The 26,575-nt window shown below is 47.4% G+C and overlaps 1 protein-coding gene and 1 pseudogene across 6 annotated transcripts in view; one reads left to right on the forward strand and one right to left on the reverse strand.

The window, feature by feature from the left end:
* Positions 1-26,575, forward strand: part of LOC126194700 (focal adhesion kinase 1) — a 775,803-nt gene that overhangs the window by 289,330 nt on the left and 459,898 nt on the right. The gene's annotated exons all lie outside the window — the stretch shown is intronic.
* On the reverse strand, positions 9,465-9,582 carry LOC126196035 (5S ribosomal RNA; annotated as a pseudogene).

A 26,575-nucleotide genomic window follows, 5' to 3' on the forward strand; every position in this document is an offset into this window, starting at 1 on the left:
CAATCCCTGGATTTCCGTTCTCTGTTTTCTCGCGATATCTATCTGCCCCTGTGCCGGCCGGTGTGGCCAAGCGGTTCTAGGCGCTTCAGTCTGGAACCACGCGACCGCTACGGCCACAGGTTCGAATCCTGCCTCGGACATGGATGTGTGTGACGTCCTTAGGTTAGTTAGGTTTAAGTAGTTCCAAGTTCTAGGGTACTGATGAACTCAGATGTTAAGTCCCATACAGGGTTATTACAAATGATTGAAGCGATTTCACAGCTCTACAATAACTTTATTATTTGAGATATTTTCACAATGCTTTGCACACACATACAAAAACTCAAAAAGTTTTTTTAGGCATTCACAAATGTTCGATATGTGCCCCTATAGTGATTCGGCAGACATCAAGCCGATAATCAAGTTCCTCCCACACTCGGCGCAGCATGTCCCCATCAATGAGTTCGAAAGCATCGTTGATGCGAGCTCGCAGTTCTGGCACGTTTCTTGGTAGAGGAGGTTTAAACACTGAATCTTTCACATAACCCCACAGAAAGAAATCGCATGGGGTTAAGTCGGGAGAGCGTGGAGGCCATGACATGAATTGCTGATCATGATCTCCACCACGACCGATCCACCGGTTTTCCAATCTCCTGTTTAAGAAATGCCGAACATCTTGATGGAAGTGCGGTGGAGCACCATCCTGTTGAAAGATGAAGTCGGCGCTGTCGGTCTCCAGTTGTGGCATGAGCCAGTTTTCCAGCATGTCCAGATACACGCGTGAAACTTGCCCGCACCCGTTCAACCGTTTCCTCGCTCACTGCAGGCCGACCCGTTGATTTCCCCTTACAGAGGCATCCAGAAGCTTTAAACTGCGCATACCATCGCCGAATGGAGTTAGCAGTTGGTGGATCTTTGTTGAACTTCGTCCTGAAGTGTCGTTGCACTGTTATGACTGACTGATGTGAGTGCATTTCAAGCACGACATACGCTTTCTCGGCTCCTGTCGCCATTTTGTCTCACTGCGCTCTCGAGCGCTCTGGCGGCAGAAACCTGAAGTGCGGCTTCAGCCGAACAAAACTTTATGAGTTTTTCTACGTATCTGTAGTGTGTCGTGACCATATGTCAATGAATGTAACTACAGTGAATTTATGAAATCGCTTCAATCATTTGTAATAGCACTGTAGTTCTCAGAGCCATTTGAACCATTTATCTGTCCCTGCACGCTCGTCGATACACGAAGAATTTTCTGTTTCGTTTCGTATCGTCCAGCATCCAGTGCCTGGTTTTGAACTGTCCCTGTCTCATGGCGAGTGGCGCTATCTACTGGTCGCGTATCAGTCTTAGGGTTTTTGTAGTTGCACGCCCTGTCGTACTTTCGCCCTCAATGCAGCATTGCCAGTCTTTAGCACGGTGTTAGGAGGCCACATATCCTCCGCATTTGCGCCAACATGTCCGTCGCTCGCAGCTCGCCAGCAGTCGCGGAACCGACGTGGCCACGGCGCTGACACCGGTAGCGTGTCTTCCCCAGTGCTTGTGCAGCTACGAGCACTGTAAGCTGTTTCCACACTTTGTGAGTTCTGTGGCAGCAGAAAGCAAAGTTCGGGGTTTATCCGTTCCGACAAAGTACATACACTGATCAGCCTAATAGATCGCGCTGTTTCTGCTTAAGACGAACGGATTCGCGCTGTCCCATCGGCATGATGAAGAAGGTATCGGGATCCATCAGACCATGCAGTGCTGTGCCACTGCGCCAACGTCCAGTGCAAATGGTCGCATGCCCATTTCAGTCGTAGTTGCCATTGCCATCGGCACAAGTACGGGTCGTCGGCTGCAGAGTCCCATCGTTAGTTGTGTTCGATTAAAGTCTGATGTTCGTTCCGCCACAGGTAGCCGCCTGGCCCGTTCTACCAGTCTGCCTAGCCTACAACGTCCAAGTCTGTAATAAAGGGGGGGGGGGGGGGTTACCCAACCCTACGACGTCTGGACGCGGTTTCGCCACGTGTTGAAGACACTCACCGCAGCACTACTCGAATACCCGCCAAGTCGTGCAGTTCCCGAAACGCTCGTGCCGAATGTCCGGGCCATCACAACTGCACTCGGCTAAACTCAGACAGGTCCGGCACCTTCCCTATTCTACACACGGGCAGCACAGTGATTGTTACTACATGCACCGAGCGTGTGTCTGACTAGCAGTCATTCCTCGCCAGTTGACGCTGCTGTCGCCTGGACGGGTTTACATCGATAGTAAGTCGGTGGTCATGATGTTGTGGCTCATCAGTGTAAGTTCAAAGTGGCTCTGAGCACTATGGGACTTAACATATGAGGTCATCAGTCCCCTACAACTTAGAACTACTTAAACCTGACTAACCTAAGGACGTCACACACATCCATGCCCGAGGCAGGATTCGATCCTGGGACCGTAGCAGTCGCGCGGTCCCAGACTGAAGCGCCTAGAACCGCTCCGCCACAGAGGCCGGTACAGTGTAAGTAATTTCCAAACCACAGTGAGGTTCTTCTCACAGTACCACTAGAGTTGCGCTCTGTCAAAACTACGGTTTGCTGGTTTTCCTACACTACATAAATGACGTAGTAAACAGTAGGGTTGCTGGTGCTGTTGGTAGCATTGGTAGAGGAAGAAACATAATTAGATATATGAGAGAGAAACTGGGAGCCGACGACTTCTCCTTGGTCTTTATTTGTTTTGCTCATAATTAGAATCGCACGTCGTTCATTGTTAGTGCCTTGTGTATTTTGTATCCTTACAAAGTATAAACTGCATTTTATAAATAATAAACGTTAGTTGATCGCTTAACGCCGGCCGCGGTGGTCTAGCGGTTCTGGCGCTGCAGTCCGGAACCGCGGGACTGCTACGGTCGCAGGTTCGAATCCTGCCTCGGGCATGGGTGTGTGTGATGTCCTTAGGTTAGTTAGGTTTAAGTAGTTCTAAGTTCTAGGGGACTTATGACCTAAGATGTCGAGTCCCATAGTGCTCAGAGCCATTTGAACCATTTTTTTGATCGCTTAACCTCTGCACTTTTATGTAACCAAAGCAGTTACTTTAGATGCAGGTATGCCGCCCGTTGTGGCCGAGCGGTTCTAGGCGCTTCAATCTGGAACCGCACGACCGCTACGGTCGCAGGTTCGAATCCTACCTCGGGCTTGGCTGTGTGTGATGTCATTAGGTTAGTTAGGTTTAAGTAGTTCTAAGTTCTAGGGGACTGATGACCTCAGATGTTAAGTCCCGTAGTGCTCAGAGCCATTTGAACCATTTTTTAGATGCAGCTATAGTTTTACATGCAGAAACATAAAAAATTTGTGTAATTATTGTTGTTATGTTGTACTCAGTACAGCTTTCTTCATCATGATGAAAGACACCAGTTTCACGCTATTATCCATAAGTGCGTAAGATGTTTATGAATAAGAGAAAAATGTTTTATATAAGCTCCACTAGGTACCGAATCCATGTTTGACGTGCTTTTGTTTTGAGTTTTTTATTTTACATTTTTATGAGGAAATTGCGTTTTTAGGCTCTGTATTATTAATGTGGTTTTTTTAAATTTTTACTGCAACATCCCTGTGTTTCACGACAGAAATTCACTATTTTCGAATAAAACCTGTATTTACTGAACGAGGCGGTGCAGTGGTTAGCGCACTGGACTCGCATTCGGGAGAACGACGCTTCAAATCCGTGTCCGGCCATCCTGATTTAGTTTTTCCGTGATTTCTCTAAATCGCTTCCTAGAGGGCGCTCCAGTAGATGTGTGGTGGGTCCCTCGCACCCTCCCACCCTCCTCCTCTCCCTCGAACAATGCCTCCACACCCAAGCGCCGTTCACTCTTAAATTAAATGCAAGGAAGCCTGAAGACTGTGCTAGGCGTGTTCCTATTAGCACTTGTACAGCATCACATCCCACATGACTCAAGTGCAGGCTGCAAGACGTGTGGCGTCAGCCGGGCTGTTGGCTGCGGCGAGGTGACGGGCGGAGCCGAGTCTGCTCCACATATGCGGAGTGCCGAAGTTCACGGGGAGCGAGCTGGCGAGCGAGGCGTTGCGTTGCGTTGCGTTGCGAAGACTGAGAGATGCGATACGCCTGCTGCCCAGCACATGCGCTGCTGCTGTCCCCTCGCACGGCGCGCCGACATGCGGGACTCGGGTGCGACGAGCCCTTCTGTGTCGCGCCGGTGTTGTCGTAGTTGTCGCTGTGTCCAGTCCCAAAATTATGATGATTGGCGCTTAGTAACACCTGTGGCTTACGCGGATGCTGCTTTATTGTACATAAAGCTAAGTTCAGAATACGATCGTAAAATGCGTCACTGTAGTCTAATCCTTTCGTAAAATGACGGAATGTGACTACTTTTTACTTGTAATTAAGAGTTATTGGAAAATGATATGAAAAACAGACGTTACAGATGTGCACGACAATCACGTTTTGTTAAAATTAGCTAATCACACGATTAAATTAACATTGCATTATAGCCTACTACGGACCATGTTTACGTTTATAATTTTTGAAGGAATTCTTCGCCTTCTACGTTCTGGTTTCAAGAACGTTTCAAGCGTATGAATGTTTCTAGCCGAATTAAAAATGACTGTGGCGCCATTTTCTTAGGAAAAATACGGCCCAACAGTGCCGGAGGACCCAAGAGCACATCAGTCACTTTTCAAGTGGGTACGGTATAGATACTCAGCAGGCCAGTAAGCAGGTTTTGTTTATTGACTGTTCTGTTTAAATGCAAATGAGCCTCATCGCTCATCAGTAAAATCTCATTATCACTCAAAATCAGTTGCATTCTGCAAGCAAAGTCTTCGCGTACAGCGGAATGAGTTGGCTTCAGTTGTTGCACAATAAGAAGTTTGTACGGATGTAATTTTAATGTATCTATGCAAAATTCCTCTAACCGATTCACAATTGATTGTTTGCTCACTAGCATGACGTCTTGCTGACCGTTGTGGGCTTCTGACTACTGCTCTTGATCACATCCGTTCATGCCCTGGGGGAGTCGTTTCTTCTCTATACTGACTCCTTGAGCAGCCTACAAGCTATCGACCAGTGCTACCTTCGGCATCCTTTGGTAGCGACCATCCAGGAGTCCATCTGTGCCCTGGAACGGTCCAGTCGTTCAGTTCTGTTTGTCTGGACCCGAGGTCGCGTCGGAATCCGAGGCAACGAACTTGGCGACAGGCTGGCCAAACAGTCTACGCGGAAACCGCGTATGGAGATCGCCTTCTCTGCAACTGACCCGTGTTCAGTACTACGCCACAAGGTTTTGCGGCTTTGGGAGACGGAATGGTGTAATCTCAGTATGCACAACAAACTGCGTGCCATTAAGGAGACTACGAATGTGTGGAAGACCTCCACGCGGGCCTCTCGCAGGAACTCTGTGGTTCTCTGTCGGCTCCGCATTGGCCACGCTTGGGTGACACACGGCTACCTCCTGCGCCGAGCTGACCCACCTCAGTGTCGGTGCGGCGCCCGGCTGACAGTGGCCCATGCCTTGGTGAGCTGTCCTTCTTTGGCTGCCCTGCGACGGACTCTTTAGTTACCCAACCCATTGCCATTAATTTTAGCTGACAACGGCTCATTGGCTAATTTAGTTTTACGTTTTATACGTGACGGTGGGCTTTATCATTCTATATAAGTTTTCGCGCATGTCCTTTGTCCCTTTGTGTTCTCCACTCTAATGCTTTTAGGCTGGATGTTTTAATGTGTCGCAGAGCGGCTGGCTTCCCCTTTTTGTTCTCGTGGTCGGCTAGCCACGTCATCTGCTTTCTTATTTTTATCCCTTCTACCTGCTTCTTGCTTCTCTCTGTGGTTTTCTTTTCCTGTTTTGCCCATAGTAGTGTTGGTTGTCCTTCTGGTTATTCCATTTTCCTGTTGTTGTGCTGTACGTCTCCTTTTTTCCCTTGTGTAATTATTTTACCGCGAACAAGGGACCGATTACCTCGCACTTTGGTCCCTTCCGCCCCCCCCCCCCCCACCCCCCACCCCTTCTGTAAACCAACCAACCAACTATCGCTTACCTCTTACCCTTGCAACGTTTTCTGTCGCCGTTACACTGCGTCTCCGGCCTGTACGTTTCTTATTCATTGTGTTCCCAGGTGATCTGAAGTGTCCGTCTCAGGACTGTGTTACGGCGCGGAATAGCTCCTGTCGACCGAGGTTCGGTTGTACACGAAACATTCGCTGCATAGCTGTAACACCCACCACTTCCAAAGAACCTGTCGTAGACGATCAAACGATGCTGGAAGTCCCACTTCCCCATTGTAGCTGAAATGGCGTCTGGTATGGAGAGCTTAGGGCCTATTGAGGGGCACACCCGACGTTGCTTCCGATGCGCTGTCCACCTTCTTGGTTACGTAGAGTTACTGTCATCACACGTGCCCCTGTTTAGGAAGCTCCAGCGACGGCTATGTCCACCCCAACTCACGTCCTCCACCGTCCGCTCTTCGCCGCCGGCTTCCAGCTCGACCCCCGGCGAGTTGCGCAGCTCTCCAAAGCGCGCTCGTGTTGGCTGCTCGCGTGCTGCGCCCCTCTCCTCTTTATTCCTGTTTGCGTGCCCACTGGAGCCGAGCAATTAGTGCAGAGTACAGAGCAGGGCAGGGTACATAGGATAGGAGAGACTGCTGCCCCCTGCAACTGCTGCGTGTACCGGCCGAGGCGGAACGCTAAGCCCTGAGGGAGACCCCGCGTGCCGGCTGAAGGCGCAGGCAGTCAGAGAGGCCAGCGGGCCGTGCATGCAGAAGCAGTGAGCCGCGCAGCCCACGTGCCTGCCGCTCACGGCAGCTGAACTGGCGCCTGTCGGCGTGCTGCTCTACAGATGCTCACTTACAAAAAAGTTACCCGTCGAGAGAGCTGTTGGAGTTGCCGCTGGTATTGTCATTGTGGAGTAATGCAAAACACGCGAAAACGTTGCTACACTCTCTTCACGAAATTGACTGTCGAGAGAAAAAATTATAACAAAACTTACTATGTAGAGTGTCCAGTAATATTAATGTGACCACTTGTCGTCCGCCCCCGGTAGCTGAGTCGTCAGCGTGACGGAATGTCAATCCTAAGGGCCCGGGTTCGATTCCCGGCTGGGTCGGAGATTTTCTCCGCTGAGGGAGTGGGTGTGGTGTTGGCCTAATCATCATCATTTCATCCCCAGCGACGGGCAATTCGCCGAAGTGGCGTCAAATCGAAAGACTTGCACCCGGCGAACGATCTACCCGACGGGAGGCCCTAGTCACACGACATTAAAAAAAATGGTTCAAATGGCTCTGAGCACTATGGGACTTAACTTCTGAGGTCATCAGTCCTCTAGAACTTAGAACTACTTAAACCTAACTAACCTAAGGACATCACACACATCCATGCCCAAGGCAGGATTCGAACCTGCAACCGTCGCGGTCGCGCGGTTCCAGACTGTAGCGCCTAGAACCGCTCGACCACACCGTCTGGCGGTGCATGATCTAGGCACTACTGCGGAGGTCCATAGACAGCAACGTTCGCTGAACGGTCTTTGAGGAGACACTGTTCGTAACGCCTTGGTTCATCTGAGCGGTCGGGTGCTCAACAGTTGCACGTCTATTCGCCCGTACACATCTCTGCAGCCGTCGTTCACCCCTGTCATTTGTGGTCCGTGGTGCACCACAGTTGCCCAAGTAGGCGGTTTTGATTGCGCCATTTTTCCATGCGTGGTGTACCGTAAGCACAGCGGCACGCCAACAGTTTACAGACTTTCACCCTTCGTCCGGAAGCCAATGATCTTGCCCTTTTGGGCGTCGTATATATCGCTACGTTTCTGCAATACGATAATGACTACACTGTTTTCCGTGTCCCCCCTCCCAACACACTTTATATACCCTCCACTGCTAGTACTGCCACCTGCCGTCTGAGTGGTTATTGCACATTCACGGCGAACATAGGCGGTGGTCGTCTAAATGTGACTGGACCGTGTACCTAGCTGACGTCCATACCCTGGGACCACAGTCAGATATGCCATTTGTCTTTTTCTGTTGATGACGCGTTCCTTTTGCTAGAAGAACTCTTCAGTTCACCTCATCGTGTATGTAAGCCTCCGTGTGAGCTCCATTCACTCCTTCTGGTCTTTCCGTGAGATATACGTAGGAGCAAGCAATATATTTGTTGGCTCTTGTAGGAACGTACATTCTCGGATCTTTATCAGCCACTCCGTGATGCAGAAAGCCTGTCTTGCAGCGTCTGCCAATGGAGATGACTGTGCATCTCCGCGAGACTTCCCCGCATACTAAATCAACCTATTAACAAAACATGCTACTCTTTCTTGGGTCTTCTCTATTTCCTGTATCAGTCCTATCCGGTAAGGATCATAGATTGCCGAGCAACATTAAAGTATTCGCCGAACGAGGGTTTTGTAAGCTACCTCCTTTGTGGACGGATTCTTCCAATGCGTCTGTTCGGAATCTGCCTTTCATGCGATTAGCTTTAAGTGGTTGTTCCACTTCGAATCGCTCCGTACCGATACGTTTAGATATGCCTGTGTATTCATAATACATTACATTTGTTCATGTTGAGGGTCAGCTGCACCAAGCGTCGATCCTTAGGTCTTCCTGCTTTTCGCTGCAATTTTCCAGTATTGCGACTCGTCTCTGTACAACACCATCATCGAACTTCCGATGTCATCTACAAGGCTGTTTATATATATTGTGAAAAGCAGTAGTCCTATAACACTCCACCGGAGTCCGCCCGAAGTTAGTTTCACATTTGAAGATTTATCTCCGTTCAGAATGAGATGCTATGTTCTGTTTGCTAAGAAACTCTTCAATCCGATCAGACAGTTGGTCTGATTTTCGTACGCTCGTCCCCTCAATCAATTAGTCAATCAATGAATTAGTCGTACGCTCGTATTCTGTTTATAGGATGTATTGCGGAGCTGTACCCAACTCCTTTCGCTCGTTAAAGAATGCCGAATCAACCCGGGCGCCAATATCTACTGCGTTGGGGGTATAAATTGTATTTTATAAGTAATAAAAATCAGTTGATCGCATAACTTCTGCTCTTTTATGTAACCTGTGAAATTACTGTTGATGCAAGTACAGTTTTCATGCACAAACTTGAGGAAATCTGTATACAGTAGAACGTTAGCCATCATGATCAGAGAGAAGAGTTTCCGGTTATCATTGATAAGTGGGAAAGTTGTTTATGAATAATAGAAACATGTTTTGTATAAGCTCGAAGAAGTACTGAAGCTGTGTTTTATATTTTTTTGTTTTGCATTTTTAATTGTATATTTTTGTAGGAATTGTACTATGTAGCACTCCACTCCGTCTTCAGGCCACAAGTGGCCCATCGGGACCATCCGACCGCCGTGTCATCCGCAGATGAGGATGCGGATAGGAGGGGCGTGTGGTCAGCACACCGCTCTCCCGGTCGTTACGATGGTTTTCTTTGACCGGAGCCGCTACTATTCGGTCGAGTAGCTCCTCAGTTGGCATCACAAGGCTGAGTGCACCCCGAAAAATGGCAACAGCACATGGCGGCCCGGATGGTCACCCATCCAAGTGCCGGCCACGCCCGACAGCGCTTAACTTCGGTGATCTGATGGGAACCGGTGTATCCACTGCGGCAAGGCCGTTGCCGTACTATGTAGCGCTATATGTTAAAACTGTATTTTTTATTTTAACTATTACAACGTCCGTCTGTTTCACGTTACAAATCAACAATTTTCAATATTAAACCAGAATTAAACATTGACAATTGCAATTTTACTATGAATACTATTTATTTTTAAGTAACAGGTAGGATGATGATAACAGTGTAGAACAAAACTGTTGCGTAAGTTAGGTCCATAATATATCTTCACTTAGTATCTGGATGTTTCACTGCTTCCGGTTTCTAGGGGAACCTATTAAGTGGCTGATCACATACGCAAACAAAGCGATCGGAATGATAAAACGCCCGATAAGTATGCAACACGCCTAACGTACGGGTAACGCGATTACGATCTTAACTGACCAAAGCTACTAGAGACTGATTAAAATTACTTGATAGTTGACACGCCACCCATTGGAGCTGGTTTCTTCTAGTCAGAGCGCACAACGTCACGCCCGAACCGTTCGCCATTGCCAAACTGCCACAACAACTTGTCAATTCACTTCCAATTCCTTGTCAGGCATTCTTTTTATGTGTTTGGATCCCGAATCATAGGTCTGGCACATTTATACGAGGGTTGTCCAGAAAGTAAGTTCCGATCGATCGCTAAATGGAAACCACAGTGAAAATCAGACAAATTTTATTTGCAAGAGTTAGCTACACTTTCTAGATACTTCTCTATATAGTCGCCGCTCAGACCTAGACATTTGTCGGAGCGTTATCCCAAATTTCCAACACCATCGTCATACTTTCTGCTAATTCTCTACGCTGGTTTATAGCGTGTATCCCGCGCCCGAGTGTTGTCTTCGTATGCAGCGTTTCATGTGAACGGAGGTGATGCTCAGGACGAGTCTATTAGGGCTGTGTTGTGGGTGATCGAACGTTTCCCATCGAAAAGGCTGCAGGAGCGTCTTCACTGCCCCTGCAGAATGCGGCTGAGAATTGCCATGAAGAAGGAAGTGCATGGCAGTTGTGTTAGGTGGGCTGCATTCATTAAGGCGAAGCCCCACAGCGGGCCCTCCTACTTGGCGGGAGACATCGTTGTTCTAGGCACCTTTACTCGCTCACAGTGCGCTCACAACTGAAATTAGCGTCTTGATGCGATCGACAGTCATACTAGAGACACTGCCCAACACATCTGTGCAAAGCTTCAACGGGTGTTCACTGTGGTGTCCATTTCGCGATCGATCGGAACTTACTTTCTGGACAACCCTCGTAATTCATCACAAATTATAACAACACCGAGCACAACATACACATAACGATGCTAATGAAATACACATGTTTCATACACAGTATTAACTAAAGACTACTGGATACTTCCTATTGGCTTACGTTAGATAAGCTTCGCACGGCATTGCGTGAAGCCGAATTTTTGAAGGCTGAAATTCATCGCTACGATTGTCACCACAGTCATAAATATAACTACTTTAGTCAGTGATGTAGTGTAGCACAGTGGGTAGCATATAACCTGCTCTGTAGAAGGTCGTAGTTTGGAATTTCACCAAATGTAGCGAAACTTTTTTTATTTCTAAATATACTCCAAAGAGTTTGATGACAATTCGTATTCAGTTAGTTGGTTGAAAAATAATTTTTATTTCTAATTTTGTGTCATCATTTTTATCATCAAAATGACTTTCTCTTTGCTCTTACTTTTCTTATCATTCTTTTTTCTTATGGAATCTGCGTGTGTGGCCTATAATCTGGAACAAGTGCCAACGACAACTGCTCATTGGTTGGAAACGCGGCAGGTCGTGTAGCCAGTGTGAGGATAGTTTAGGCAATCAATGATAGCGAGAAATTACAGTTCGCTTGTAGAGCTGAAACTTAATTTTTTCTGTATTGAGTGTGCTCGTAGGCGTTAGCTTTAATCGCAGTTAACAAAGCGGTCGTGATTTTAGTTCTGTCGCATATTGTTGACGGCCGTTTTCTCGGATACCTTGCACGTAACGAAATTGTCGTTAAGTTAGGACGTGAGGGGCCACAAAACTTGTCGTCTGCCGGAGTTAAGTCATTGGTCACTTAAAGTGAGCTGTCGACAGAGCATCTCGCATTTCTGATATACGTCGCGGCGGCCACGCTCAGTTCAACAAAATAACAACCCCACGAAGACTGCTGCAGGGCTCTTCACAAAGAAGCAGCTACCAGTACTATGCTATCCCCTAAGGGTGCTAAGGCAACCTATCCTATGATCACACTCGTTGAAGTATCTGGGGACCATTCTGGATAAGTCCCTGACCTTCCCGACACATACACAGCAAAGAAAAAGGACATTGTAAAGAAGGCTCATGCACTGGTACCACTCTTCACCAGCACTCACCTCAACGACAAGGCCAGGTGCAGCTCTACACGTCGACAGTCCAGCCAAAACTTCACTACGGCTGTGCAACGTGGAGAGTCACGTGCGGTACCGATACACGTGTACCCCAAACAATACAGAACCAGTGCCGACGGCTCCCCGAAGGGCGAGAACCAGGGAGCTACATGAAGCCGTAAAGGAGAAACATCTCCATGAAAAAATAACGGGCTATACCACCAAGCTCTTGTTAGCTGCGGTTAATAGGCACCATTCAACCCCAGTGCTGGCATAAGAGCAACTGGCCTTGGTTCACTGGCGCCCGCCGTAAGTTTGTGCATCAGCCATCGAAAAGCTTCAAGTACCACGGCTGGTGCAACGTATGAAAGAAAGGTCCCCTAAAATGCTTCAAACATTGCTTCGCGTTATACACTGATCAGCCAGAGCATTATGACCACCTACCTAATAGCCGGTATGTCCATCTTTGGCACGGATAGCAGCGGTGACGCGTCGTGGCATGGAAGTAATGAGGCCTTCGTAGGTCGGTGGATGAAGCTGGCCCCCGCATCTGCACGCACAAGTAATTTAATTCCCGTAAATTCCGTGGAGGGAGGCGATGATCTCTGACCCCACGTTCTAGCACATCCCAGATGTGTTGGATTGGGTTCAGATCTGGCGAGTTGGGTTGCCAGCACATGAACTGGAACACGCCACTGTGCTCCTCGAACAACTCCCTCACACTCCCGGCCATGTAACTTGTTGAAAAATGCCAGTGACATCGGAAACATGATGGTGTGCAGGCAGTGTACGATACAACCTGGTCGTCATGGTGCCTTTCACGAGCTCCACTGGATCCATGGATATCCACGTGAATGTTCCTCAGAGCGTAATGGAGCCGCCGCCAGCTTATCTGCGCCCCGCAGTATAGGTGTCAGGGGGCTGATCCCCTAGAAGAAAACGGATTTGCGCCCTCCCATCGGCATGATGATGAAGGTAACAGGATTCATCAAACCATGTAACGCTCTTCCTCTGCGCCAACGTCCAGTGCCGATGGTCACATGCCCATTTCAGTCGTAGTTACCATTGTCGTAGTGATAACATTGGCACATGCACGGCTTTTTAGGATGCAGAGGCCAATCGTTAGGATTGTTCGTTGCACTGTGTGTTGAGGCACACTTTTACTCTGCCCAGCATTAAAGTCTGTTGTTAGTTCCGCCACAGTAAGTCGCCTGTCCTCTTTTACCAGTCTGCCCAGCCTACAACGTCCACAGCTTTAATAAGGGGAGGAGAGGGGGGTGGCTGCCCAACCTCACGACGGCTGGACGTGGCTTCACCTTAGTTTCGTCACGTGTTGAGGACGCTCAATGCAGCACTCTTCGAACACCCGACAAGTCGTGTCGTTTCCCACTCTTCGAACACCCGACAAGTCGTGTCGTTTCCAAAATGGTAGCCTCCGGGCCATCACAATTTGCCCTCGGCCAAACTCAGATAGTTCGCGCACCTTCCCCATTCTACACACGGACAGCACGCTCACTGGTACTACATGCACCGAGCGTGTGTCTGACTAGCAGCCATTCCTCGCCAGGTGACACTGGTATCGCCTGGACGGGGTTAGAGCGATAGGAGGTCGCTGATCATAATGTTCCGGCTGATCACTGTAGATCGAAAGCGTTTATGAAGCAGCCCGCCGTGTTTTTTTGTCACCTATAAGCGAGTGGTAGCGGGCAGTCGACGTGGCTACGCTGTAGCGGTAAGTGACAGACGTCAACTATGGAGTGATTTTAATCGGACTGTAGCAGAATTGCCATAGTCTACGCTTACTTACGACAGTCTGCGGTAGCCTACAGTAGTTTACAACTCTAGCGGTGTCGCGCTAGTGGGGGTTAGAGGTTTGTCTGCAGTCAGCCGAAGGCGTGCGGAACGACGCGCGTAACGTTCAGTGTAGTGTGGACCGCTGCATCTGTCTGCGCAGCATGCGGTGCCGTGTGAAGCGGCCCCCGGTTGCCCGCGGCTGCAGCTCCGGACCGGCTGTCGGTCGGCGATCGAGAGGGGAGCGACGCGTGCTGCAGGCAAGCGTCGTCCCCCCTGTGAGGTGAGGTGAGCTGAGGCGAGGCGTGGCGGCCACGCGTGTCCTGCCGAGGGCGCTGTGTCGAGCGCAGATGCGGCGCGACCTCCAACTCGAGTTTCAATTTAGTTAACGACAGAAGTAGGCCAAAATGCGTACTGACATTTAAACATAGATACAGCAGAACCTTGATAATACGGCATGTTCCGATATCTGTCAGTGCTGGATTATCCAATATGCCGGATAATGAAGATCATTTTAGCGAGCCTGGTTTAAAGAAAGGAATTCAGCAAAACCTATAGTTTCAACGTACAAAAACAAGTAAGTGTTATCTGAGCAGGTCGTAGTAATAGACGGAAACTCATCGAGTAAAACAGAAGTAATATCCGGCGTTCCCCAAGGAAGTGTTATAGGCCCTCTGCTGTTCCTGATCTATATTAACGACATAGGAAACAATCTCAGTAGCCGTCTTAGATTGTTTGCAGATGATGCTGTTATCTGCCGTCTTGTAAACTTATCAGATGATCAAAACGATTTGCAAAATGATTTAGATAAGATATCTGTAGGGTGCGAAAAGTGGCAATTGACCCTGAATAAGGAAACGTGTGAAGTTATTCACATGAGTAATGAAAGAAATCCGCTAAATTTCGATTACATGATAATATGAAGGCTGTAAATTCAACTAAATACTTAGGGATTACAATTACAAATGTTAAATACATAGAATCGCTAAAATCGCAAAGGATCGTGGTAGCGAGACCAGAGCTGTGCTATATAGCCCTTGAGTGTGGTCTATTAGCCTCTATGATTTTTAACGCATATACACAGAGTGCTAATAAATTGGTGCACGAGAAAGTTTTCGTCAGTCTTCGATAGCTCACCTGAGTATGACTGGCAGTTGCTCAGTCGAAATATCGTAGATTTTAGCTAACAACGACTGGCTGCAACCCCAAAATTACATTAAACATTCATGTGGTCATTCCACTGTAATTTGTACCGGATGATTACTTCTAGGTATTTTGCTGTTTCCAGCGATTTGTCGCCAATAGTGTAATCAGTTAGTAGTGGGGCCCTCCGTCTAGTTATTCTCAGTACGTCACAGTTACTAGCGTTCTGGGTCGACTGCCAGACCCTGCACCAGCCGATTCTCATCTAACCTTGCTTCAGTTCACTACAGTACTCTCAGTATGGTTCGGCATTCCCTTCCTAACGACAACGGCGATGATTGGCCTTCAACTCTCATTAAAAAAGTTAAAAAGAGAGCTCCAACCGGAGCGCTGAGGCGTGTTGTTACTGCAGGGAGGGTGGCGTCAGACGAGGCTGTCCCAGAGGGGTTGAACAAAGCGCGCACTGGGGTCAGTCGCGCGTTAACTCTCCCCCAGCGCCATATGCGCCGCGATAAACAGTTGCGTGCCCCCTCTAACCCCCTCCCCCTCCCTGTCGGTTAAACAGCCGCTGCGGGTTCTCTCTGAAAAAAGGGTGGCGACTGCCAGGTTGCGCACTGTGTGGTCTCGCTTTGCCCGTCTTGTACTTCAGCGGCAACAGGGCACTCGTATTTGTTGCTATCGCTTATAAACCTGTAGTGTCAGCGGCGCTATTCTGTCAGTATTTTATGTTTCGTTGACCATTCTAGATTTGGAACTAATTTTACTGTACCCATATGATATTTTCAGTCAGCGCAAGGCCACTTATTTTAAATCGGTGTTGGGCCGTACCAGATCAAGGCGTAGCAGGTCGCTTTATTCATCGGCTCTTGTCGACAGCCCTCGATACCAGAGTGAGAAAAGTTGTTGCTAGTTCTACTTTTTGATTCTCGGATGTATGTTCCTTTGCACTGATTGATAGAGTTGTTCGATATCCTTCTGCAGGATACCAAATTCTGTCCAATTGACGCGTTAGCCGGTTGACGAGCCCTGTCCATAATGAACCAAACTATCTCAATTGGGGAGAGATCTAGCGACCCTGTTGACCAATGTAGAGTTTGGCAGGCGCGAAGGTAAGCAGTAGAAATTCTGGTAGTGTGCAGGCGGGCATTATGCTGTTAAAATGCCAGCCCAGAATGGCTTGCCATGAAGCGCAACAAAACTGGGCGTAGAATATCGTCGATGTATCACTGTGCCGCGGATGACAACCAAGGACCAAGGGGGCTCTGCTATGAAAAGAAATGGCATCTCAGACCATCACTGAAGACAGCTCTACTTCAGTCACAGCAATTCCAGGCCGAAGACGGTCTAGAGGCCCCTCCTTTTGTTGCTCTTCACGGCAAGCCATCCTGTGCTTACACTGCAACAAGGTAATGCTGCCCACAAGCGAGATTTTCCGCTGCTTGTCTTCGTGCTTGCCAGCCCTTACATTGGTCAACAACGTCGCCTGATCTCTCCCCAATCAAAAAAAAAAAAAAGGTTCAAATGGCTCTGAGCACTATGGGACTCAACTGCTGTGGTCATAAGTCCCCTAGAACTTAGAACTACTTAAACCTAACTAACCTAAGGACAGCACACAACACCCAGCCATCACGAGGCAGAAAAAATCCCTGACCCCGCCGGGAATCGAACCCGGGAACCCGGGCGTGGGAAGCGAGAACGCTACCGCACGACCACGAGATGCGGGCTCTCCCCAATCGAGAACATTTGGAGCTTTATAGGCAGGGCCTTCCAACAACTCAGCATTTTAACGACCTAACGCGCCAATTGGACAGAATTTGGCGCAATATCCCTCAGGAGGACATCCAACAACTCCACCAATCAGTACCAAGCAGAATAACTGCTTGCATAAGGGTCATGAGTGAACCTACGTGTTACTGACTTGCTAAATTTGTGAAGCTCTTTCTACTGAATAAATGATCCAGTTTTCAGAAATTGTAATGATTTGTTTGTCCGTACTTGTACGTCACGTCTACGGATTTCCGTCCCATTCGCATAATTTTCTCACGGGGCGTGTGCGCACGCGCGCGCGTTGTATATATATATGTGTGTGTGTGTGTGTGTGTTTACATATTTCCTTCCAGTAACAATAGGGTGACCACCTGTCAAAAGCCTGAATGTGGAGGCATGCCGACTCCATTGGCGTGTCGAGCTGCTCTAAGGACCTAGGTTGAGGATCAATGATGCGAATAGCTCGAGCGAGCTGGTCCTACAAATTCTCGAGTGGGTTTAAATCCGGCGAGTTTAGTGGTTAGGGGAATACTGCAAACCCATCCTGGTGCTCTTCGAATCAGGCACGTACACTGGGAGCTGTGTGACGCGTTGCATTGTTCTGCTGGTAGATGTCATCGTGGGGAGGGAAAACAAATTGCCTGTAGAGTCTGTATGGTCCACAAGGATGGATACATACTTATGTTGGTCCATTGTGCCTACCAGAATGACGAGATCATCGAGGAATGCCACGAAAATATTCCTCAGAACATAACGCTTCACTCTCTGGTCTCGACCCTTCCAACGATTGTTGCAGGGTCTTTGCTTTCAGTCCGGTAGAGCATAAAACATGATTGATCGGAGAAGGCCATCTTCCGTCTCTCAGTGAACGTCCAGTTGCTGTGTTGACGTGCAGATTCCAGCCTTCGTCGCCGACGAACAGCAGTCAGCACTGGTGCATGAACCAAGCACTTGCTGCGGAGGCCCATACGCAGTAACGTCCACTGAACGGTAGTTGAGGAGACACTGACGATAGCCCCTTGGTTCGTCTGGGCGCTCAGCTGCACGTCTGTTCTCTCGTACACATCTCCGCAGCCGTCGTTCTCCCGTGTCATCTATAGCTCGTGGTGCACCAAGGTAACGTCGACGGCGGTTTCGAAAAGCACCAGTTTGCCATGCACGGAATACTTTAACCACGGTGGCACGCGAACAATTTACAAACGTAGCCGTTTCGGAAATGCTTTCCCCCTTGGTTCGAAAACCAGCTATCATGCGCTTTTGGACGTCAGACAAATCTCTTTGTTTCCGCATTGACTAGCAGGGTGCCTTTTCCATCTCGTTGTCTTCAGTTTTATTAAGCCACAAGATACAATGTACGTAGCCATACGTAGAAAAATTACATTTGTTCCATAAAATTTCGGTTGAACTGTGGGATGCCTACAAGTTGCTGCCGCGATATTTCGGCACAGTCTTCTGAGCATTTTCAGATGAATACTGAAGAAAAATGCACTGAGTCTCCGCAGTAGCGTATGCGCAACACCAACTAGGTACACCAGACATGTACTGGCGGGGGTCTTAAATACCTCAGTGCATTTTGGTCAGTATTCACCTGAATATGGCCGGAAGTCTCTGTGGTGGAACATCGCAGCAGGACGTTGCAGACATCCGGCAGTTCGACCGAAATTTTAAGAAACAATCTGTATGCCGCGGAAGTTTTAAATTTCACAAAATTACAGTTAATTTCAAATGCTGTCATTTCAAATAGAATGAAGGTAATCGATTTCGCGGCACATTTCGCCTGTACCACACGTCGTCTGGGAACTGCAACACAGTATCCAAATTTACTGTATTCCCTAGACGCCAGGTCAGGTCGCCCGTGTGGACACCAAAAGAAAACAGCTCGTTGAACATAATGTCGATCGCTGCTGTCGATACGAATCTGTCGCTCGGATGCAGTCGTGTCAGTTTTGCTGACGTATATGATACAGCCCTCTGTTTTCGGGGGAAAAAAACTGTGTGAAGGTGTTGTTGTGCCACGCGTGAAGATGAGATACCATTAGGAGCAATTGTAGCATTGAGGAACTGCAACCACCTTTGTGGTGAAACACTGTTTCCTTCCGTATATGTTGCCTGCTTTTCTTTCTAGCTGTGAAATTGTCCGTTGCAATTAATTAATTGTTAAAGGAGCGGCTCTCGCAGCGAATAAGCTACATGTGTTGTTTTTCCTTTGTTACAGGTACGTATGTGATGCGAGCTGCGCGCCTAGGTGTACCCGCATCGCTGTTAGACGAAGGACGCCTCACAGGTCGGTTCGCCGCATTGAAGTGCTCCAGGGAACGGTTGCCGCTTTGCGCTGTGGCCCGCGTTTGGTTTGACCCAGCTCAGCACAAAAGCCCCCTCCCCCCAGATGCAATAGGGTTTATTTTCTTCGTCGAGTCATTAACAACTTCGTCCTGTTTGCGACTTCGAACCGCTTGATGAACTGTGATCTTATATGTAAATTGATGGTTTTGGGGGGGGGGGGGGAGGCGGAAAGGAGGGAGGGAAAGAAAGGAATGGAAAGGGGGGAGGGGGGAAGCGGTGGCTAGTGATGTCAGTTGCATCGGAACTTTACGTGGAATCAGCGTCGACGAGTGAAGATGTGTGCCGGTCCGGGATTCGAACCTGAGATCTACTACTTACAAGGCAAGTGCGTTAACCTTCTGCGCCACCCGGATACAGTGGTTATCGCAACTGCGTGGACTATTTCGGTCTGCCTCTCAGCCGACCCACACTCCCACCTAAAGCCACCCATCCACAGTGGCTCTTGGAGATCCCGGGTTTGAATCCCGGAACGGTACACATTTTCACTGATCACCGCTGACTCCACGTGAAGTTCCGACGCAACTACCATCTAAGGGTAGCCTTCTCTCCGAGGCCGCCACCCTCCCTCCATTATATTTCTATCGCACTTTCTTTGCATTTGTTTGTCTTGGTGGTCGTCTTTTCTCTACATGTGTTCATCTCGCCTTGTCTTTTTGGGGTGGACATTTTAATGTGTTGCAGAGTGTCTGGCTCATCCTCTTTCATTCTCAGCCAACCCAGACCATCTGCTCTATGGTTTTAGTACCTTCTTCCACTTTTCTTTGTGGTGTATGTTTTCCCCATGTTTTGTTCATTTCATTCGTTCCCTTTCTAGGTGTGGTTCCCCATTCCTTTTCCCCCTTGTACTTTATCAAACGTACTTAGGCTGTTTTTGCACCTTGAGCCTTGCTTCGTTCAGGAAAAATGGACTGATGACCCTGTAGTTCGGTCCCCTTATACCCCAAATCAACCAATCCGATGCAACTGCTGTCACTAGTCCCTCCCCTTTGGTCCCCTTATACCCCAAACCAACCAATCCAACTGCTGCCACTAGTCCCTCCCCTTTGCTTTCCTTTCTTCCACCCCTCCTCCCCCAACCATCAATTTCCATATAATGTATCACAGCTGCAGATTCCGCGTGGTGTCTGTTCTTTTGTACCTGTCCGGAAGAACAGACACCACGCATTCACGGAACTCTGATGTGTTGGACTCGATTGCTTTGCTTTTAAGGTTAAAGGATTTGCTAAATATAACAATCTCTGCGTTCATGGTGATGCGAGAACGTCGGCTACGGAGACATAGTTGCACTTGTATTCGTCAACAACGAGCATTCTGCGACGGGCTGTTGTTTCGATGGTGATAACCAAAAAGCCTCATGTTTAACTCCCGATAGTGACAATAATTAGATAAGTAACCTATATTGTCGCTATTCTACAAAAACAGTCACAGTAGTTCTAAAATAGAACCTACGTACGTATTCAACGCACATGTCCATTCAGTGCATAAAGCTGCCTCACAAGTGTGGTCTATTTAACTTTCTCTGTTATCGGAATCAGTCACACAGCTGACACCACCACATATGCAAGGTGACGACAGTCCAATTATAAAAAATGTATGCACTCGTTAAAAGAAACTTTCATTGGCTTTTACTACAAACCGATAACAGTTTCCCGCTTATTCGCTGTTCACGTCGCAGCATTTTCTCGTAACGTTGCTCTAGCTTGTTCTAGCCATCTTCACTGTTCTCCGCTTAAAAATTTAATCACGTGACTACGGCGGTTTCGAAATCCTAGTCATCTTCAGACCTCTGCGCTCTTGGGTTGCTTCAGCCGCAGGAATAGATAACGGCCGCTGGCTGGTGGGAAAAGTTCTCAAAGGAAGCGCGGTCTAAGATCGTACACTGGGCGCGGAAAGTGGACTCGCTATGTAGACGGTAAGCGTCGCCATAAATAGATGCAGCTCTAATTTTTCATTGGTCGGTAGGCCTTGTATTTACGGGTAATAGTTTTGTTACTTCTACATTAAGCGACTTCTCTGTTGGACATATCAGCCCAGAGACAGCAAGAGCTATCGTATTTGAGTCTAAGGTCATGAAATTTCAACCTTTCATAAACAATACATACACAGCACCTTAGGAGATGTTCAAAATAAGGTTCGCAGCTGCACACTCCATTCGTTCAAAATTGCTGTCCGGGTGGCTCCGACATTCTGCGGGGTTGCAGCTGTTACCGGCCGCCCGAAGCGTGGCGAATCACAAAGGTTCACACCGCCCTCTTGGAAAACTGGAGACATTGGCAAGGTCCATACAGTCGTCTGATACACGCCACCCACGTCCCTGTCAATGTCACTCGATTTATGCGCTTTGGCCCACAAATATCGAACTATACTTCGCTGCTCTTCGCAGGTTGACGACGGTAGCGTGAGCTCCATGTTTTTTTCCGTAATTCAGGCTTCTGTCGCTAGAGCTGCACGTGAAAACAAAATATCCTCTGTAGTGCAAACTTCAAACTATACTATTGTGAAATATCAATATTCCAGCTGCAATACCAGGGGAAAAAAAAGTATTGTGTAGTACTTTCCGATGTTCCCTCGTCTCAAACGTATCCGTTTGACGCCATGTTAAGCTTTCAACTCCGAACACTGTTTCACAAACACATGCTTTGAATGTGAAGTGGAAATGGCGCGAGTGAAAGAAAAATCTCTAGTTCGATACCAGAATAACTACAAGGGATGTCCGAAGCGACAGTTCCACCTCTTCTGCCTCAGCACGACCTTTACGTGGAAGTGCTTACTCCGTTGGCTCTTCTGTGTCCCGTCATTTTTCGCCGGCATTGCTGTGTGCCTCTTGCGTCTCAGCAATTATTAACGCGCAGGTTTCCTGTGGCTGCTGGTGTTTCGCCTTTGAGCGAAGATTGCCTGTCGCTTGTCAGTTCCACTCCATTATAGGATACAAGAGGAAGGCTGTGCCTCCGCCTAATGGTCGGCTCGGAGCTACAAGGATGCCGAGAAAGTGACGTCATCTGCGAGAGCCATTGGCCGTGACAGCGCAAGAAAACAATTACTGTGGGCGGCAGCCGGCGTGTGACTTCGGCCCTGAGAAACTCTCGCACGTATCCTGGTTAGCCACAGGAGTGATGGCACAGCAGCGGCAAGCAAGTGGTTTTCATAAGCCGCTGTTTTCGTCTCGTTAAAGCCGCTTCGTCATAGCCCACCCGCATCCACGCGCCTCTCATGTTCCCGATTGTGGGAACTGATCAGACGACGACAATGTGATAAGTGTGAATGGCTCCTGTAGGCGTGAAATCCACGAATGTGAATAGAATTGAAACCAAATAAGTCGCCAGGTCCCGATGGAATCTCAGTTCGGTTTTACAAAAAGCACTTACGGGTATTGGCGCTTACCTAGCTTGCATTTATCGCGAATCTCTCGCACAGCGCTGTGACACAAGTAACTGGAAAAAAGCGCAGGTGATTCCTGTGTATAAAAAGAGCAAAAGAACGGACCCGCAGAATTACAGACCAATGTTTCTAATAGCAGTTTCTTGCAGAATCCTTGAGCATATTTTCAGTTCCAATATAATAAATTTCCTTCGGACCGACAAGCGTATGACTACGGATCAGTATGATTTTGGAAATCATCACTCGTGCGAAACTCAGCTTGCCCTTTTCTCACATATATTGTGAACTATGGATGAAGGGCAACAAACAGAGTCCATATTTCTTGATTTCCGGAAAGCATTGGAGACTGTTAACGAAGGTACGAGCGTGTGGGATAGGTTCACACGTATGTGAGTGGCTGGAAGACTTCTTAACACTTTCAACACTGCCCTCTTTACACCAGGCACTTGGCTGTGAACTGGCATATTTAATGGATGTTTGAAATTAGATTGCAAAGAACAGAAAAATGACAGGAATATGGTTCTTGCATCACTTAAAAGGAAAAAGTAAGAGCTTTACATGAATGTGAGTTTATTTTACAGTATAAAATACAAATGGGTGTTATAACTAAAAAAAGAAAACACAAAAATGTCGTGGACAAAAAGTTTTACGTGACCTCTCTCTTGAGTAATGCCATTATACTGTATCTAAATTTTTTAAAAAATATCACTGGAATGTCTAACTGCAGGTACTTGTAAACTAGAGTATTTTAATAGTTCGGATGTAGTTAGCCTTTGGGTGAAAATCCTGGAAACACTGTGGGACGCAAAGGCCAACGCCACATTCCTTGCACCACCATCTACTTTTCTTCCTGATGCTCTTACCTGTCTCTTTCTTCCCCCTGTCTGAACATACTTTGCAATACCTAGTAGTATTCACCTTGTTTGCAGTGGGTGGGACCGTCCCTGGAAAGTGCCTTGCAAATGTCCTCTCAATTTGTGAGGATGAAGCGGCTTGTTGCTGAAAAATATTTCCGCCCTTCTCAGTCAATTTCTTCCACACTTTGTGAATAAAGTCTACTAGGGATACATTCTTCCTAGTCTTCTCTTTATATAAAATAAAACTGTTGACAGTTGACTTGATAAACAAGTGGAAAAACGGCTTTTTCCACCACTTCAATGTTTTTCGGGAAAACGGATAATAGCTGGAGAACTGATCTGCTCTGTCAACCCCAGCTTTATTCTTATTGTAATCAATGATAACGTCTGGCTTTACAATTTTTGCTATTCTACCTTTGGTCCTCACTTGAATACTAGTGCTGGTAGACTTATGCTTTGTGGAAAGACAAAAAACATATCATTTTGACTTCCACTTCACTGCCAAGAGATGGTGTTTCCTTTGAAAAACTATCTGATCTTTTTTTAGATTTAGTATTTTGAATATTCGTAGCAAACCTTTCCTGTTTTTCATTACAGTTCCCACTCCAAGTGTTTTATTTTCCCACAACATGTCCAAAAGAGATGGACTAGTGTAGTACCTATCCATATAAATGCAATGTCCACTGCCAAAGTACTGTGAACACAACATTTTTACAAGGCCCTGGATACTATTGTCAACATTCCCTGCAGAACCTGTATATACATCACAGTTTAGCATATAACAAGTTGATGAATCGCAGAGAGCATACAGTTTTATTCCATATTTATTGGATTTGTTTTTCATGTATACTCTGAAGGCTATTCTACCACGAGAGGGACACATTGCCTCATCTATTGTCAGAGTCACGCCTGGATAAAAACTACTTTTGCTTTTATTCACAAAGAAATCAAAAAACGGCCTCACTTTGTGAAGTGGGTCGTGCTTTTCGTCGCCTCTGCTAATGAACGTAGCATTGTCATTCAAGTGTAACACCGACAATGTAGCGCAAAATCGATCGCGACTCAACAATTTACTCGCAAATCCTGTCTTCAAAAACTGATCTGTTGACCAATAATCACTGATTTTCGGCAATTTGATGACGAACATATGCAAAATAATACTGAAAAACCAGTAAATCTCTTGCAGTTTTACTGCAGACCACTTATGCCAAACAGTTTATTTTCAGGCTACCTTTGCGTTTCATTGCCGTAATAACGTTACCGGCGTACCGATTCGTTTCACTTTTGATGAGCCGAATAATGTCGTCATCAAAGAAATAACTAAAATATTGAAGCTCCTCAGTGGCATCTGAAAAATGCGATGCTACGCCGACTACTTCCTGGAAATCCGGCAGTGCTGGCTGATCGTCTAGTTCCGACCAATCTTGCTTGCTCTTTGTGCTCAATGAGACACACACGACCAGGTACCACGGATGGTGACTGACGGTCTGTACCTCTGTCTGCAAAGAAAAAAAAATGCTAAGATTGGTACTAAGATGTACTAAATGCAAGTGAAGTAACGAACACTACTCACAATACAAAATGCGGTAATGAACGCTTCACTTTATAGACAATACACACATACCTGAATCATCACTTGGACTTTCATCTGGAAAGTACGAATCCTATTTGTCAGAATGGTGAATTTCAGATCCTGCATCTCCATAAAGAATATCTAAAGATCTCGGCCTCTGTCAACTCGCTGCGCGCCATTTTCACGATCGTAAACACCTGTGAATGAACTGCAGATAACTTCGTCTTTGCACTGCTCACAACCGCTCCCAGGATGAGAGTGCTAGCCTCTTGCGGAAGAAGAATGAACTACCTCCACATTAGTTGACGAAACTGCTTCGGAGACGCGCTAAACGCGCTTACGGAGCCAAATAAAAGGATCGCCCGTACGGTATACGGGCGCCGTCGCCAACGTCAGGGCGGCCGCGCCCGTATGGCGTACGGGCACCGTGCTGTAAGTGTTAAGTTATATCTGGTTATGTTGTCCTCGAGAGCGAGTGTTCATCAGAGACAAGGATACAGTCAGGGTGCCCCAGGGAACTGTGATACCACCGCTATTATTTTTCTATCGTCGTTGAGCGACTGTAAGACGATAAGATGACTTCGACAAAATTTCTAGTCGGTGTGATGAATGACAGCTGGTTCTAACCGGAAAAATGCAAATTAATGCGGATGAGTAGGAAAAACAAACCAGTAATGTTAGGATACAGCATTAGCAGTGTCCAGCTTGACACGGTCACGTCATTTAAATATCTGACCGTAACGTTGCAGAAAGATATGAAATGGAACGAGCATGTAAGGATTGTGCTAGGTCTGGCGGAGGCAGATTCTTGACTCCCGTTTATTGGGAGAATTTTGAAAAAGTGTGGTTCATCTGTAAAGGAAACCGCATATATGACTCTAGTGGGACCTATTCTTGAGTTCTGCTCAAGTGCGTTTGGGATCTGCAGCAGACCGGGTTGAACGAAGACATCAAAGCAGTTCAGAGGCCGACTTCTAGTATGTTACCGGGAGGTTCGAACAACACGCAAGTGTTAGTGAGACGCTTCCGGAACTCAAATGGGAATCCCTAGAGGGAAGGCGTCTTTTCGAAGAACACTATTGAGAAAATTTAGAGAACCGGCATTTGAATCTGAATGCAGAACAATCGTACTGCCGCCAACATGAATTTCGTGTAAGGACCATGAAGATAAGATATGGGAAATTAGGGCTCATAGGAGGCGTATAGATAGTCGCTTTTCGCTCGCTCTATTTGCGAGTGGAAGAGGAAAGGAAATGACTTGTAGTGATGCAAGGTACCCTCCGCTGCACACTGTACGGTGACTTGCGCAGTATGCATGTAGATGTAGAACTGGTAGGTGAGCGATTTATAGATGTGCGAAGGGTCACACAGTGCGAGTTTTTAAACATGACTACCTTAGGTCAGCAATGATTTTGACGCTGTAGTACGCTCCTCACAGTGTCGAAATGAGCAGCGCTTCATTTCATATCTTCCCTAGTATACTTCGGTAGACAAGTTAGGGCTCTGAACTACGTCGATTTCACAGTAATTAGAGACGGAGCACAAGCTCGGGTTACGACAAGCATAGGGAAGGAAATCAGCGGTGCCACACTGAAACACACCAACCGCCTTCTTTGTGCTCCTCCCGAATGCGACCACAGTCTGCGAAATTCCTTTGTGTGTGTGTGTGTGTGTGTGTGTGTGTGTGTGTGTGTGTGTGTGTGTGTGTGCGTGCATGTGCGTGTGTTAAAAAGTAATGGGGAAAGGACGAAGAGAAGTAAGCGTCAGGATGGAATTTGGACCCTGGAACTACGAACGGCCGTATCATGTAGCCA

This window comes from Schistocerca nitens, chromosome 7 (genome assembly GCF_023898315.1).
Source record: "Schistocerca nitens isolate TAMUIC-IGC-003100 chromosome 7, iqSchNite1.1, whole genome shotgun sequence".
Classification (NCBI taxonomy): domain Eukaryota; kingdom Metazoa; phylum Arthropoda; class Insecta; order Orthoptera; family Acrididae; genus Schistocerca; species Schistocerca nitens.